Source organism: Crocodylus porosus, unplaced genomic scaffold (genome assembly GCF_001723895.1).
Source record: "Crocodylus porosus isolate Cpor-Errol unplaced genomic scaffold, CroPor_comp1, whole genome shotgun sequence".
Taxonomy (NCBI): Eukaryota; Metazoa; Chordata; order Crocodylia; family Crocodylidae; genus Crocodylus; species Crocodylus porosus.
The window spans coordinates 29,091,195-29,103,916 of record NW_017728947.1 but is presented as its reverse complement, the minus strand read 5'-3'; the positions used below and the strand labels follow the sequence as shown (position 1 = coordinate 29,103,916).

The 12,722-nt window shown below is 41.2% G+C and overlaps 1 protein-coding gene and 1 long non-coding RNA gene across 3 annotated transcripts in view; both read left to right on the top strand.

Moving 5' to 3' along the window:
- The window catches only part of LOC109321340, a 20,335-nt gene extending 10,284 nt beyond the window's left edge, over nucleotides 1-10,051 (top strand). Inside the window, exon 2 of the long non-coding RNA XR_002104037.1 lies at nucleotides 9,025-10,051. This is a non-coding gene — a long non-coding RNA (uncharacterized LOC109321340). The remainder of the gene's footprint in view (nucleotides 1-9,024) is intronic.
- The window catches only part of NELL1 (neural EGFL like 1), a 502,747-nt gene that overhangs the window by 20,489 nt on the left and 469,536 nt on the right, over nucleotides 1-12,722 (top strand). The window lies entirely within an intron of this gene.

The window sequence follows — 12,722 nt, the reverse complement described above, 5'->3', positions numbered from 1 at the left end:
TTTATATATCTATACACACACAATAAATGTGTGTGTATGTGTGTGTGTGTGTGTATATATATTATATATATTTATATATAAAATATAAAGTATATGTGTATACACACACACAAAGATATATGTGCACATGTATATATTATATATATGCGCACATATTGATTATGTCTATATGGTGATGAAGTCATCTAGCAAAATCTTTGAAAGTATACAGCTTCAGCCTACTTCAGGTGAGTAAAGTGATACAGATTCAGTTTAGAAACTGCTAGGAGGAGATAAATAAGATACATTATCTTGCAGTGGAACAAATTTAAAAGTCTCTCGAGACAATTACTCAACAAAGCTCTGGAGAAGAGTAGCCTTAACCATTTAATACTTAACCATGGCAGTGTCCAATGAACGATGCCATGTTGGAACACCCCCCCCCCCCGCCAATGCATAGTATTAGCCAGTAAACAGAATTGGGCCTGTTCAGTGTTTGAATTATGGTAGGTTATGTGAGAACTGAGCTCAGCTGCTCTTCAGAAAACTTTGGGTCCATCTGAAAAAAGAGCCTCTGTAGGTTAAGATGGATCCCCATCTCCTTATGGTAGGCCAATGAGAATGCTGCCTGTACCTTATTGTTTGCTTAGTTCTTGTGGCTGAATACTAACATGGTTGGATTTATTTGTCCCCAGTGTAGTTAAGCACCATGGATTGGCAAGGCAGCATCTTGAAGCCTAATAAGGAAATGTACGCTTTACAGCACTGAGAGGCAGGCTGTGGGATGAACAATGGAGACTGTCTGGGTAGGAGCCCAAGAAACAGAAAGGATATGCAAGCTTTTGAAGGACATCCCACTGCCTACTCTGTCTCAGGGATTGGCAACCTCTGGCATGCATGCCAAATCATAGCACGCAAGGCTATTTTCCTCAGAATGCCACAGCCAGCCTGGGCTCTGGGCAGCTGTTACCAGCCATGGAGCCAAGGCTGTTCACAGAAGGTGGCTGGGAGGCTGCAAAGAGCCTAGGCTCTGTGGTAGGCAGCAGCTGCCCAGAGCCTGGGCTGACTGTAGCTGGGAGGGTACACACAGATGTGTTGTGCTGTGGTGTGCTCCAGGGGCCCGGCACCAACTCTGTGGCTGTGCCAGCTGTGCGCGTGGCTTCAGCACATGGCTGGGAAGGGACCTGCAGGGAGTGGAACCCTGGCCCCCTGGTTCAAATTACACTTTAAATCTTGGCGGGGGTGGGGGAGGGTCTGCAAAAATAATTGGGCTGCCCATCATGATGCCCTAATAAAATTGGAGGCCCTCCAGGTTATGATTTTCAAATCTTACAGGGGACTCTTGTCTCTTACGGGGGCCTGAACTTCCCCTGAGCTTCTCGGTAATTTGAGCACTGCCTGGCCCCATTCTTGCTTTTGGCTCAGAAGCATGCGTGCAGCTGCTGCTGCCTCAGAGCCTGGTCTGACTGTGGCAGGCAGCTGGGAGCCTGCAAACTGCTGTGCTGTGCAACCTGGCTTCATGGTGGTTGTAGCTGCACATGCATTTTGGGATGGACAGCAGTGGAGGGATCAGCATTGTGCTGCCCCATACCCCTTCCTGGCTGTGTGCCCAGTGGCATGTGTGCAGCTGCCACCATGGAGTTGGTACTGGGGCTGTGGAGCCTGGCACAGCTGTTTGCAGCCTCCTTGCTGCCGGCCACAGCTGGCCTAGGCTCTGGACAGTTGCAGCAGGTGGTGGGGAGGCTGCCAACAGCTTTGCCAGTCTCTGGCGCCCTGGCACCAGCTCCATGGCAGTGGTAGGTACATGCATGCCCCACAGCACATGGTGAGGAAGGGGCTGGGACAGCAGAACCCTGGCCTGTCCCCTGTTGTCTGCCCAGAAGCATGGGTGCAGCCACTGCTGGCAGTGTGGATTGAGCCCCTCACAGCTCCTCTGGCTCTGGCACTTGAAGCTGAGGCATGGGTGGAGAGGTTGGGGTGTTTTTGGCACTCCAGCCAAAAACATTGCCAAATGCTGCTCTAGCTGCTCAGGCTGTGGGTTGCGGCTGCCTTTGGCTGGCATTGTCTGACCTTTTGAAAAGAGGTTATTTATTATTTTGTAAGATGTTGAACTTTCAATCTCTTCAGGATGTGCCTGCACTGTACAGTACAGTGCCATATAGAGATATTTGAGATAGATTGGGTTTTGGAAGAAGTAGCCATTTTAGTATATCACTTTGGATGAGTTAATTTTCTCTGTGCCTTAGGTTGCTATGTGACATTGGTTTTTCAGTGGGTCTTCGAAATTGGGAACTGGTGTGAAAGAAGTTTGGAAATGGTCATAGGATTTCATATTTCAGATTAAAGTAAAAACAAAACAAAAATAGCAAGTTTAGCAATGGTAACGTGACCAGTTTCTGCCCTGCTTCAGTGTGCAGGACGGGTGAAAATGTGCATGTTGCCTCCTGCTACTTGAATTATTTTGGATTGTGCAAGACATGCATAGTAATTAGGAGAGAATTCTGATCCTGCATTGCCTCTGTCCTTGACAGTTATTTTTGCTTTCCTGGAAAACAGTAATTGTGCAGTTTGTTTCTTCATTGATGCTATTGTATGGGTAGAAAGAAAAGAGAATCATTACATTGTTTCTATGGCATGCTAAAAGTCCTGAACATTTCTCACAACCTGTTGACATCTGTTTGCCTTGCTGCAGAGGACAGAACACAAAGCAATGACTTTAAATTGCATTAAGTAGATTTAGATTAGATCTTGGGAAAAAATGCCCTGCTGTTAGAACAGTAAGTCATTGGAAGAGACTGCCCAGGGAAGTTGTGAAATCTCCTTCACTAGAAGATTTTAAGAGGAAAAGATCTGGTCAGGGATGGTTTAATAATAGAATTTCTGCATTGATGGGCCAGGTGACTCTCAGGTCTATTCCAAACCTGTGATTCTGACAAGGATAAATTCTGTGGTTCTAAAATACAGTCCTCCAATGAAGACAGCCAGAGTGACAACAGCAGGTATCTGCTCTCTAGTTGATACTTCATGGGATACTCCTGATATTCCTGTTAAGACTGTTGTGCTTCTGTCCTTACTGAACAAATGGCAGCATAAACACCCAGATCTTTAAGGAAAAAATACTCAGCTTAGTTAACAGTAATAACATCTGATGGAGTGAGCCCTTGCTCATGAAAACTTGCACATCTTTGATTCAGTTAGTCTGTAGGGTGCATCTCTACCTTGCCTCCCACCTGACTTCAGACCTCTCCAGGTAACAGTAAGAGTTTTAAAATGTCTTAAGGTTTAATCTGAATAAAAAATAAAAACTGAACATGGCTAAATTGTACTAAGCTCTTCTTCCTTAGTTATTACACCAGAAACTATTTGTTAAGGAATGTGCTACTGATCTGGAGTAAGGATAACAGGATGTGGTCCATAGTACCCTATTTTTTCACATACAATACATACCTCCCCCCCCCAAAAATAAAATAAAAATTAGGGTGTCTTTATTAAGTGAGGAAGCTGATTTTTCTGCCTGGGATAGAAGCACCCTTCTTTGAGTCCTGCTCCACAGTGCAGCTGCTTACTACTTAGGCAGTTGACTTAATGCCTCATTGTTCTTAGCTCCAGACATGTTAATGATTGTCCCCCTTTTTTCATGGTTCTCATGTCCACTTATCAATCTAACCTTGCTTATGGCAATTTTGCTGTCTGCTAACTGTTCCTGGTCTCTCTCTTCCTATATTACAGCCTTGGAGACTTCAGTGCTTTTCAGAATCATGGAGCCATACAGAGAGACCAGTTTTCAGCAGAAGTTGGGGTTTAAGTCTTAGTTAAGCATGCAAGGGAATTAGAGTCAGCTGAAGATTAGTCTCTGTCCCTGCTCTATGCAACTATAACTCTTGAAAAATCTTGTTTTCTTTATTCTACCTTTCAAAAACAAGGTATACATTATATTTAGGGTTGTTATAGGCAAGGAAATAAGTTAACTAACTGTTAATCATGTAATGCTATTTTATTCAAACTTAATTTTCTTCTTTCCATATAGGCTGCTTGTTTACCTTTTCCCCTTCTTGCTAAAAAAAAATCTTTATGTTGTATACTATTCAAGTCCTACTTAAGTTTAGACAGAAGACTAATGGTATTCGAGGGGGTCGTAAGCCTTGGGCAGTCTGACAGAGGGGTGAAATAATACTCCTTTATGCCTTAGTTCTACTGTAAGCATGTTAATATGGTGTTAAGTGCATGACATTGCTTGACTGGTTCAAATGAGAATGGAATCAGAGGTCTTAAGTGGGACTGCTTTGTAAATAAAGACTACTCCATCCGAGAGGTTTGAAGAGTGAGGAACCTTACCTTGTTCAATGGAATGAGGTGGCCAATTTCAGTTCATGGTTCTTGTGCATTAACTCGATAGAGGTGTATTGAATCTCAAAAGGTTGCAGAGGATTGTTACTATTTAAGTCCCATTTTAATCAAAATGAATGAAAATGAAGTTGATGAAAACATTGTCCTCATATCCCATTTTGTTAAATCACTTCTAAACAATAGCTGTATCTTTGGCATAAAATAAATCGACAGTGTCCATTTATTCATAAATTCGATTCATAGATTGTTAGGGGCTGGCAGGGACCTTGCAGATCATCAGGTCCAGCCCCCCAGCTCTAGGCAGGAAGACAACTGGGGTTAGGTGACCCCAGCTAGATGACTGTCCAGTCTCCTCTTGAAAGCCTCCAGGGTAGGTGAATGTACCACCTCAGGAGGGAGTTTATTCCACAGTCTGGACACCCTGACTGTGAAGGAGTTTTTCTTGGTATTATGCCTGAGGTAGCCTTCCAAGAGTTTGTATCCACTGGTCCTGGTCTTCTCTGGGAGTTCCCTAGTGAACAGTTGTTCACTGAGCTCCTGCTGTACTCCTCTGATATAGCCATAAGCTGCTATCAAGTCCCCTCTCAACCTTCTCTTCTTTAGGCTAAAGAGGCCCAAATCCCTCAGCCTTTCCTCGTATGGCTTGTCTTGCAAGTCCTTGATCATATGGGTGGCTCTTTTCTGGACCCTCTCAAGTTTTTCCACATCCTTATTAAAGTGCGGTGCCCAGAACTGGACGCAGTACTCCAGCTGCAGTCTCACCAGTGCTGAGTACAGTGGGTTGTACTCCTTATGATGACTATCACATGGGTAAGAGTAGCCAAGAGCCATTATGTGTTTTTACAAGATGCATATGATGCACAGCATTAAGCAAAATGGAGTAGCCAGATATGGGGTAATTTCCTGCACTGGAAAAACCTGCTGTCTTGAACTACCTACACAGAATACAAATTGTATGCTACTTGTGAGGCCTCAACCTGATTTTTATATGCCAAAATCCAAATTAATCTTGCCGTCCAAAGTGACTGTGTGTGTGTGTGTGTGTGTATTTTTCATTTCTGCAATACAAATGATGTGAGATGATCATGTCATGTTGTGTCAGTTTACGGTGTAATGTCATAGAGCAGGCCATATGGGTAAGGCAGTGTGACAAAATGTAATGTCTCAGAAATTACAAAAATATAAGAGTGTTTGGCACCAGCTTTCCACCGGCTAATCATTTAAAATAGCAAGGATGCAGGATGAGCTACTGCCTAAGTGTCAACGTTTGTACTATAATTCCAGGGAGGTTCACATCACCGGATACTGAAGCAACTGAAACTGTAGTGGAGACTTTTCTTTCTAGCTTCAATATGATGTAGTAATACAATATGTATCATTACATTTATTTTTTTCCTGTGTGGTACCAGATCTTTTCTTTAGTTCCAGTTGAGCCTCCCACTGGTCCTTTGAGCTATATAGATTAAAAAAGAAATAACCCAGAATCACAGTGCTTGCTGATCTAGTAGTCTGTCAAGTCCATCCCCCCTGCAGGTACAGGGAAGTCCTCCCATTGAGAACAGGATTTTTTTCCATTGACTTCAGTGTGAGTAGGTGCATAGTCCTCCTGTAGGCAAGTCTTGGAGGTTTACATTTATTCAGCTTGCTTCTTTTGCTTTTCAGGGGCCTGACCTTTCATTTTTCAAATACCCCTCTTCCCTGTGCAGTCAAATACACTTTGTGTGTGCAGTGAATGGAGGACTCCATATGAGATGTCAAATAATTATCAGTCCTGTTGCAAGAAAAACATCCTTTGCAATTTAAATGCAGCAACATCTGTCTTTCACCTGTGGTTCATCACAAGTATTTAACAACTTGTGGACTACACTTGTGGGTGAGGAGAACCAGTCATGCCAAGGTTTCCGAGAGGAGAATTTTATATATATTTTTTGTCATGATTTTTCTTATTCTGTGGAGATCTATGTGGATGTTCATTATACTGCTTGGAAAATGAAGCATCACAACCTTAAAACATGACATTTCTGGAATACTTGTAAATGCTGATTTGCAAACTTCATGTACTGCAGTTTATCTGGAACTTTTACTTTGGAAGAGAGCTCAGGAGTAGCCATGGAAGCCGGACTTTGGATAGGTGTTGAAGGGGGGAGGGAGTCCTTAAAGGGTCACTTTCTTAATTAATTATGAAGCTGGTATGAAATGAACATTTTTATTCAGCATTGCTGCGGATTTAGAAGTCGTGCTCTTCTGTGTGCTAGCCTCTTGTTTTTTTTGATAGTGACAGTGCTTTAATGGTTTTTTGATGTCTTGTGAGCACTAGCTTTCAGGTGGGATAGCACATTTTATACTAGTTTTATACTGCCCTAATTGTTTCTAAATGTAGTCATTAAAAAAAAAAGTAGTAAACATTATTGCTGGTGTTATTGTTGAAAGCAGGAAATGCAAAAAGGGGGACACATGTGGTACTCCTATTTAAATAAAAGCCTATTTTCAGAAACAAAGGCTTATGGAGCAAAAGTGAGCTGTTAGTACCCTGAGCACGTTTGCTGTTACGGATGAACCCACAGCAATGGATGCTATCAAACTTGTCATATTTTATTCATGAGTTGTGGTGTGCTTGGATGAAATAAGAAAAGCAATGCTCCAAATCATAATTATGGTGTAAAAAGATAAAACAGTTATTATTGTGACATTTTTGAAAATTCTTAAATCTCTCAAATAATTCATATAAAAACTTGCAGAGAATGACTAAGTATGTTGGCTGTATTTATGATTCTTTTTGTTTCTATGTGGAACATTGTACAAAGGTACAGTTTATACATTCCTAAAAGAATATATAAATGTGTGGGTATATAAAGAAAGAAAGACACACAGGATATTGAATAAAAAAAAGAAATTGTTTAAAAGGCTGACAGCAGAAATTCTACATCAACAGAAAAGGGTTTTGGCAAAAATACTATGCACCATGCTATTATAATGCAGTTAATAAATAAAAACAATTTAGGATTACATTTTCTTTAAGAATAATGTAGATGTGTTTTTTTGATGTAACATAACCATAGGGGAGAATTATTTTAATGCAGTATATTCTACAATGAATATGCAAATAGCATGTAGCAAAGAAAAACCGTAAATGTGTTTTATGAACCAAAATGCTTTTTAAAAACTTTTAATCCAGCAAAGGACTTGAACACGTTTCACTTTAAACATAGGAATATTACTATTATTTTCAGTGGTACTGCTTGTGTTGTTAACGGTTTTGGATCTTAAAAGCACATGTGTAGACTTAGCCATATAATCAAAAGTGTCAAGCAGCATTAAATAGTGTGATACATCTTTTATAGGAAGACATGAGTCACTATTTGCAGATCACCTGTTTCAAGGTTAACGATGAGACGGAGCCTATTATTCACAGAATGGAGAATTGAACTTCCTATCGATCATACAATTTTTGCATTTCATGATGTCCTGTTGAATGTGGTCCTCCTTGAATTTTCCCAAGGAGCCTGTCTGAGTTAGTTTCAGTTTCAGTGGGTTTTGAGCATCAGGGTTTTCTTTGAAAATCCTTGGCTCGCATGAAGACGGGAACCAGAATTCATCTCGTGATGTTTACATTGAACATTAGGGGTAAAAAAAAAAAAAAATCATATTAGCATTAATATTACTATTAATTATGGACTTGCCATCCTATTAATAATGCGTACATCATTAGAGAGAGCAATACTTATTTTATTTCCTTGTAAGCAAGGACAGTTCAGTCTAGGGATGGAAATGCCATTTAAGAAATTATCCATTTAACCTCCTTTCATTTTATTGATTGATAACACATACCTGGTCCTGACTCAGGGGTGGAGCCCTGGGCCAGCGCCTGCCCTGCCCTGCCTTGGGGGACAGGCTGAAACCTCCTGCCTGGAGCAGTGTGGGGAGCCAGGGGCTGCACACAGTCTTACTTGGCCACAGCTGCTGCTTGGAGGTGCTCCCCAGGGCCTTTGGTGGGGGAGGAGGCAGCAGCAAGTCCCTCCAGACAACACAGCCCACATGAAGCCACAGGTGGCAACAGCAGGTGAGGGGTTTGCCTAGCTTGTTGCAGCTGCTGGCACCTTGGGAGAAGGGAGCAGACTAGCTGTGGGTGCTAGCTCCCCCTTGCCCTCTCCTTCTCTCCTCTTCACTCCTGCCTGGCTTCCACCTTGCCTGTCCGGAGGCACCGCACAACTTCTCTTCCCCACCGGACTGTGCCCCATGCTAAATGTTAACCAGCAATGCATTACCAGCATTATCATTTAAACATTTAAGCATTTCAACCTTTAACATCCATAGTTCAGCCGGATAATTTCCAAGTCATAATTTCCAAATGTTGTATAATTTTAAATGACACAGAAAGTCCTTGACTTTGTTAATATTATATCCATACCATAAGAGTTTACAGCGTAAGAGTTTGGTTCTAGATTTCAGACATCCCAAATATCCTAAAATTCAGTTTTTGATTCTGCCCGTTATAAATAAAAGAACATTTGTAAAATTGAGTTCTGGATCTGGGTTTTGATTCTGAACCTTTCTCAAAACTAAATGTAGAGCATCTCGGTTCATCTTCCCTGAGTCCTAAGTTCCTCCTAATAAATGTGGCTGAAGAATAAACTTTTTTTTTCAAATTCAATATGTTTTATCATTTTTTAAATCTCCTAAAATATTTTATTTTTATAGGACCATAACTTCAAGTCTATCTGAAAATGTTCTTTAAAGATGAAAAAAATGTTTCAAGGCTGTCCTTGGCATAAAGCCAGAAGAAAAATGGGCAAAATTTTCAGTAGTTCCATACTGAGTGTGACATTAATGTTTATCGTATTCTAAATTAGACCTCTAAAATGGACAGTTCTTCTGCAAAAAGGATAGTAAATCCGTAACAAGCCTTACTAATCACTGTCTCCTCCCAATGTTGCATACATCGCCACCAGCTCTGTTGACAGTTCTTTGAAGATATTGTATTGGCAACAGTCTGCTTTCTTTAATGCTTTAAGCAGTCATGCGCAAAGTCAGAAAACAATACTTGCAACATTTAGCTTTTTCAGAAATAATGCAGTGGCACCTTGTGTGTAATGCAGATAAACAGTGGGAAAGACCATATGATCAGCGACTCCTGACTAATTAGCTAACAAGGCATGTAATTTGATTAACTCACAACATTTAAGGGAAGGCGACATGCTTTTAGTGGTACTGTGACTTCTGGAGTGTTTCTGCAAGCTAAGGAGTAAGCATTTAATTGAGGGTATCAAACAGGTGCATCTGTCCTAAATAGTCTTCGCTGTTCATACCTTTGAGGAAATGAGCTAACAACTCCTGCTTCAAAAAACAAGCCCAATAACCACCTAAAGTCTCTGAAACAAAGAAGGGGCATAAGTAACAAACAGTGACATACCTAGACTCCCAGTAGCCCCAGGCAAACTTTTAGTATTGGGTCCCCCTTTGCCAGAGATAATGATAATAATAATTAATCAGACAACGGGGAAAAAAAAACCCATTTTAGGGCCCCCTTTCTATCTGGGCCCTGGGCAGCTGTCTGGTTTGCCCATGCCTGTATCTGGGTCTGGTAACAAGTGGTAAGTAAATCAGACCTATGCAAGGAAAATAACAGAAACAAGACATTAGGTAATTGCTTGTGATTGATCTGGAATGATACCCAACTTCTTTGTGAATTCTCTTGTCATTTTTGGCCAAATAAATTTGAGAAGAATATCAGCTGTGGTATTACAAATTGTTTGTGTCCTCCAGCTGACAGAATGTACATGTCCAGTTACTGCGGAAAAATTTTTTATTGTTGGGTTATTGCTTTACTGGTTGATAGGAGAAAAAAGAAGTTTGAGTTTCTAGAGGTTTGCCTCTGTGTACCCATACAAATCCTACCACCACTATACAGACTTCTCCATAGTCTACATTCTCTACATGTGTAACTCAACTTTGATGTACAAGGACTTCAAAACTGGTGGGGGCCAGAAAAAGTAGGGCATTCTCCCCACCCCTCTCAATTTAGTATTAATTTTCAAGCCTTATATGAACAAAAGATGCTCTGTGTACACCAAATTTATGTAGTTCAGTTTTGAAATATTGCCGAGGCAACCAAAAAACCTTCCTCTTAGACTCTCTGACAGCTACTTAATTAATATGACTTTTGCTCATTCTGGCCAGTGCTCAAGTTGGAGCAATTTCCCATAGGTGAAGAGTCAGACATTAATCCACTAAATCAACTAAATTATTGGTTAGGGAGAGACTGGCTTGGTGAGTGGTCTCTCTTTGATTTCTTAGTAGCTCAAAATACTGGTGTCTTTGAATTCTGGCATTTAAAAAATGGGTATGTAATAAGCTGCCCTTAAAAGAATAGTTTTTTCTTTTAATTTCAGATTTTAGGTCCATTTTATTTAGCAATGTGTAGTCAGAAACTGGTTTACAAATATCATAATGTCATCAGAATGCCATCAACACCTGATTACTTAAGCATGGTAAAGGGAATTGTCAGGATTTTTTTTTTAATCACACCAAAGGAAATTTTATCTTTGAATATGCTTGTTTCCACCCTCTCTTCTGGAACTGCCTTTCTGTATAGTCATGGGAACTTACCTTTGAAACATTAGCTGCTCACCCTGGTAATTGCTCCATCCTCTAATTTAATGAAAACCCATTAAACCGAAGCAATAATTAAAATGAGACATCATCTCTGTAGGAGGTTTGCATATTAAAATCGCTGAGCATTTCAGTACAGACAGATCTTATTCTTGAGAAACAGTGTTTGAAGCAACATGTAAGAAATGATTTATAATGAATAATCATAATTTAGGAAGTTGTGTTGTTGAACATGAAGCCCTACTGTTTATTATTGAATCTGAGTAGACTTAGCAACATAGAAGCCAGTAAAGCATTCAAAAAGTCTTCCCTCACTAGTGAGTACTCCCTGAACCAAGAAGTATGGGCATGCACGTGACAAGACATGTAACATCCTGATTAAGCTTCTTTAGAAATGGATAGGGGGGTGTGTGTGTCTGTGTATGTTCATTACCATTAGCACTGGCTCTGGCAGTGCTAGCAGACTGTGAACCCAGGGCAGGGTTGCCAGTCCAAGAATTTTTTTTAAACGGTCAAAATGCAAACTCTTTATGGACACGTGTTTTACATTACATAAATGTAACTGTAACCCTTCTGCCATTTTGTGGACAGCAATAACAAGTATCAGGTTCAAATTTAGGGGTTTAACACCTACTTTCCAAATCTGGCTTGAGTGCCCATGTGGAAACCTGGGGAAATAAATTTTAACTGGATGTTCTAAAGAGAATAAGCTTCCCCAGGCACAAGCAATGTTCAGCTGAAGCAGGTTTTGTTACAGAGGAAAAAGGGATAACCACACAACCTTAGAGTAAACTTTAACCATTAAACATTAGGAGAAACCAAAACAATTAATAGTCTCAGTCACTAGTAAACCAGTCCAGGGGAGCTACCACCTAGCTAAGTCCATGGGGAACATAAACAAACAGGACAAGAGGCAAAAGTAGCCCCCTCTAAAGTTGCTTACTAATCGGGGTATGCATGGAAGGAATACACAGTTATGTTAGTATACCATAACCATAACTGAACCTAAAATAATGTAAGGAGGGTTACATCAAGGAAATCAAAGTACAAAAATACAACTAAGAATTATTTTAACCGTCCTTAAAATCCTTTTTCTGTTTGTGATTGTACATTGAAATATCAACACTGTCAACAATTGCAGTAGTAATTTGCATGGATCCTGGTTTTCTCTGTTTAAAAACCCACAATTATGTACGTTCTCTCTCTCTCTCTCTCTCTCTCTAATCTCCGCTATCCAGAATTTAAATAACTGGAATACATTACTAACTGGAATTTCTGGCCGGCCAGCTGGATGCGGTGAGGGGGTGGGGGAAAGCTCACATGCGGAAAAGCACCCACCACCCTGTGCTGCTGCTGCTCCACATGCGGCTACTGGCCCCTCCCCATCCCCCCACACGCTCTGCCAACAGAAAGCTCTCGCATGGTGGCTCATACTGCCATTGCTCTGCTACGCTGCTGCCACTGCATGTACTGCCCTGTGCTGAGCGCTGCTCCACTGTGCTGCCATTGCTCTGCACTGCACCCTGCAGCTATCACCACTCCACATGCAGCTGCTGTAGCCCTTCCATCCCTCCCCCATCTTACACTTCCACCCCCGGCTCCATGTTATCTGAAAACCGTGCCGGGTTATTTCAGGTAACCAGAGTTCTTACATAACCGGCAATCCCCTTACCCTGGGGATGCCAGATAACAGAGCATTTACTCTGTGTGTGTGTGTGTGTGTGTGTGTGTGTACAGTATAGTTTCATAGTTTGTAGGGTCGGAAGGGACCTGAGCAGATCATCAAG